The 4,727-nt window shown below is 56.1% G+C and overlaps 1 protein-coding gene across 3 annotated transcripts in view; it reads right to left on the minus strand.

Moving 5' to 3' along the window:
• LOC113216584 (transmembrane protein 43 homolog) overlaps nucleotides 1-4,727 on the minus strand; it is an 87,549-nt gene that overhangs the window by 15,790 nt on the left and 67,032 nt on the right. For all 3 annotated transcript variants that reach the window (XM_052270275.1, XM_052270274.1, XM_052270273.1), the window contains exon 5: nucleotides 1,740-1,851. The gene's annotated coding sequence lies outside the window, so the exon portion shown is untranslated. The remainder of the gene's footprint in view (nucleotides 1-1,739; nucleotides 1,852-4,727) is intronic.

The raw sequence follows: 4,727 nt of genomic DNA on the forward strand, positions 1-4,727 counted from the left end.
ACTCGTGTAAACGGATGTTTGGGACTTATACGGACACATTTCTTAGTGTTTACAAGTACGTAGTACCGGGTGTAACTGAGAATACGCAACAGCGTGGCTCGATTGCATACTCAATATGGCTGCAGGGGCCATGGCCCCTTACGGGCATAAAGAGTAGGCAAACCCGCAACACTGTTGCGTATTCTCAGTTACACCCGGTACATGGCAGGGTGGCAGCAGAGGTGGTAAATTGAGAAGACTCGGCCATTCCTTTGTGGTTACGTTCTTTTACTTTGGATGACTAAACCGTAACCTACCCTCAACCAAACTTTGATTTACCATCACTAGGCAGACGGGGTAAGGTGGCCGACAACAGGACACCAGAAAACTGCACAAAATAACATTAAACACAGCAAAAGCCCTGAAAGGTGATGATCACTTAAATTAATACTCTGTGACATACGTATTAAATAGTGACGGCATAACGATGCATCGTTTTCATGAGTTTTCAACCTACTTTGATGACAACACATCGATGGTCGGGTCGGCCCAGACCGGCGCGGCCCTCCGCCCTTCCCTCCGACCACGCAGGCTGTTTACCTTACGCGACGTCCTGGAACAGACCCCGCCGTGATGAGGGCGAGCGGAGAGGGGTGTCTAGGCGACGGGCCGCAAACTGCACCCCTCCCCTCCCCCACCGCCGTCCGCGGGCAGCCGCCGCCGCCGGTGCCAGTGACACGCAGGCGAGGGGTGGGGGCGGGGGCCGCACGGCCGCACCACGCGGGGCGGGGGTGAATGTCACGGAAATGTCACCTCGATATTAGGCGCTGCGCCGCCTCCGCGTGGCATTTCAACCACCCCCGCTAGGGTCGACCCACGGCTGGCTGGTCCTCCACCACGGAGGGCGGGAGAGAGACCGGATGGCGACGCAGACGCACCGTCTCTCGAGTGAGCCGCCTGAGAGGTAGGCAATTTTGGATACAGGACCCCTGTAAGTAGGCAACGCATGGCGCACCCCCGCCCTGTCAGCCGGGCCTTGGACCAACGCCTCTGGGGCCGGACGGCGTGCGTCGTCCACCTGGTCCACCCGTGCAGCCGGCGGCACACAAGCGAAGCAAGCGCCCCCTGCCCGCCACCAGCCGCCACAGCAGGCTGCGGCCAGGTCGGACACCTGCGCGGGCCACACAGTATACGCGGGGGACGGCGAGACCCGCGCCGGCGCAGCACCCTCCATCACCGTCGAACGACACAACGACTCGCGCACCTTGACGGTGAGGTATAGAGCAGTAGAAGGAGGGCGCAGAAGCGCGTCGCGAACGGGTTCCGTCCGTCCTACTGTATACAGCAATTTGGGCGGCCTTGCTTGCGACGACTCGACAGGCAGGCCTCGCCTCGCATCACTCAGTCCTGCTATACCTGAGCCCGACGCACGCACACACACACACGCACACAATCGCTCTGCCCCGCGCCACGGGGGCCACCTGCTGCCCGCAGTCGCGCCCGGCCCGCCTGCCTAGCGGCCCTACGCCACTACGCCACTACGCCTGCCCTGCCGGGTGTTGTCCGTTACGAATTTCTAGTCAGCTTCCTCCTCCCTCCCCCCTTTTCCCTCCACACTCGCTCACCCAACCACCTCCCTCGCCCCCCCCTCCCCCCACCCCCACACCACACTTCCACCTTCTGCTATCATCGCGCCGGGAGCAGCGGGACCGCCCCCGCTCCTCCTCCCCCGCCCGCTCCCAAGTGCCCCGCCTACCTACCGCGCTCCCGCGGCGCTCTGCTACCGCGGCCGGCAGCTCCAACGGCTCCAACGGCTCCACGGCCCTGCCGCCGCCGCCTCGGCTACGCCACCGCTGGTCGCCGCCGCTCCACCTGCAACACACGAGGAGCATCAGGAGCACGAACAACATGCCCGGCACAAACATTAGCTGGAAATAGAGTCACACACTTCATTTTAAGTTTTGCAACCAACCCCGCTGAGAAGCATCCCTCGATACTTTTCCGGTAAACCACCACCATACCATATGGCAGCATCCCGTTTCTCCTGCTTTTCACGCGAAGCTGCCCTACTCCTTTTCAAACCCTCTCGTTTGTCCTCTGTCTTTCGCCTCTCTCTCTCGTGTGTACACTCTACCAGTCGGGCCGAGGCGTGTGATCGTGATCGAAACCGAGGCGATTACACCAGCTTATTTGGCCTTCCAGCAAAGCGCGTGTGTGGTTTTAGCTTAGCCGGCGCGCACACTGTGTAGTACACTGTACCTACACTTTCACAAAAACAGTGTCGGATTTGAAATAATACATACAAACGCATTTGCCCCGCAATCGCCCGGCCTTATACCCCGGACAATTTCGTAAGTCATACTGTAGGTGCGTAAGGGCTTGCCTGTCGTCTCTTACCACGCCGCCTTGCGACCCCTTGGGAGTAGGCACCGCGTCCACAGGCCTGCAAGCGCTACAGTATAACTCCGAAATTGAACCGGGTCTGTGGGCGGAAGGAAACCCTGTAGTAAGAATGGGTAGTGCTAGTAGAGAAGATGACGCTAATGGAGAACGCCTAAAAAATAAAATAGTAGTATACGCGGGGCCTCGCGGGGTGGGGAGGGAGGACAGGGACATGGCCTGGCTCGGCGCCGGCTCCACATTGACAGGGAGTTTGTGTCGGTCCGTTCACACGGTCGCTTTTGTAATTACACGGCAATGCAAAAAGGCGACCGGCCGCGCGCCGCTCGGCTCAGCGCCGCCCAAAGGCCGCTCTTTGCTGTGTACGCCAGCCTGCGCCAGCCCAGAGAGCAGCGCCGCCGCGCGATGCTCGCTTGTTTTCCGACGCAAACCGCGGCTGCACGCGTTGCGGTGGGCGCGGAGGCGCGAAGGGCGCAACGCAAAACAGATTCAATCTCACATAAAAAAAAAAAAAAACGATAAAAAAAATCTAGAGGCAACAGTGTAACAAAAAATGTTATTCCCAATCCTTCTCTGGTGGGGGGGGGAGGGATTGGGAATAGAATTACCAATACGATAGGGCCATGGGGTCAGGGTAATTTTATCGAATATCGCACTTCCGGTGCATATCTTTCTCTTTTTCGCGTGTTTTGAGGGCTGCATTATTTGTAAAAGTGGTTCCAACGGCATTTGATTTCAACGCTTTGAGGTGTGTTCCCCGTTGTCAGGGCAGTCGGGTGGAGGAGATAGACAACTCGTCCTCCTCCAAAGGCCTGCAGCGTGTAGCCAGTCTTGTGCGAGATAAATGTGTTTCGCGGTGTTGGTTTCGACCGCCCCCCCCCCCCCCCCAAGCCCACTTTTCGCACTTGCTCAGAGGCGCCTTAGCTTGCCTTGCTGCTCAGCGGCCGGCAGCGAGAGGAGCTGTGTTGCACTACTAATGGGATTTTAACGACGAGCGGAAGTGCAGTGCAGTGCCGCAATCAGTTTGTCGCCATTTTCGTTCTGTGCCTCTCGCGCGTCAGGGGGCGCGGGCGAGCGATGGCGAGAACCCTCACCACCTTCTCTCCAGCGGGGGGCGCTGCGCTGTGCCGGTCGGACGTGTGGTTTTCTTTCTTTTCTTCATTTTGTAACGTCTCTAGTAAAACTGCGTGGGAAAGGTGGGCCCGTCGTTCTGACGGACTCTTCACACGCGGCCACCCACCCAAACGTTGTCCCGTAAGTCCAAAGTCTTTGCGGGAATCGTCGCACAAAATTCAAGTTATCGAATAACGTCTACGAGCTATCACTAGTTTTCATTTGTGGTGACAAGCCACTCGGAAGTGTTATAGTAATGTGTACAATACACAATAGAGATGAGGAAGAATGGTCTCTTTCTCACTCACAAACTTGCGTCATATTAGTCACCGAATTAGGATACAGCTTGTCTTAATTAGTTGCATACACACTGGGGTCCATAGATAAAACCTGCAGAGGCAATTGCCTGAATCTTCAGATTCTGTACCAAAGTGCAGTGAAGATAAGGTGGACCTCTGCACTTAGTGTTGCACACACTCAAAGCTTATGAAAACTTTTATTTATGGCTTGCTGGGTAGAACGCACACAGAACTCAGTAAGCTAGGAATAAAACTGTTCATAAGCCTTTAGTGTGCAGGATCCTGTCCTGTATCTCTACATACTCTGCATGCCATGGCATTCCCCATTATAAGGACTTGTCTAATGCCGGTTTGTTATCTTACAGATGTTTTTTTTTTTCAGGGCAGTGCCCGATCCGACTCAATCATCAATAAATCAAATAAATTTCTCTTCTGCGAAATCTTTCAAACATAACTATGCGCATGCGCAAACAAATAATGCAGCTAGAGGAGAAATGTCTATTATCCATTGACATTGAGGATGGGGTGTACGGTGTTGTCCTCATTCGTTTAGTTGCCCCCCCCCCTCCCCGGGGGCCCCAGCCGCGCGCCCTTTCGCCCTCCGCCCGACACATCCGCTCCGTAATTAAAACGCAACGTCTTCTCGCCGACATATTTGGACATGATGAAGCGGAGTCCGACTGAGTCACCTCCGCGCCGCTCAGCTCCGCGCCGCCGGTGGACGAATGCTCCATGCTCCATCCTCATCACTCTTATTGATGGTGATTGTTTGCACACGATAGAGAAGCGTCTATAGAAATAGATCCCGAATAGATCCGCATGACGCCACCTCGCGCTGCCGTTGCAGCACACGGCGGCGAGGCGAGGCCGGCGTATCGTGTGAGGTCCGGCTATCTATTTGTCTGCCAGTAGGTATGAAATGTGTGCCTCTCTCTC

This window comes from Frankliniella occidentalis, unplaced genomic scaffold (assembly GCF_000697945.3).
Source record: "Frankliniella occidentalis isolate FOCC.00 unplaced genomic scaffold, Focc_3.1 Scaffold115, whole genome shotgun sequence".
Lineage (NCBI taxonomy): Eukaryota > Metazoa > Arthropoda > Insecta > Thysanoptera > Thripidae > Frankliniella > Frankliniella occidentalis.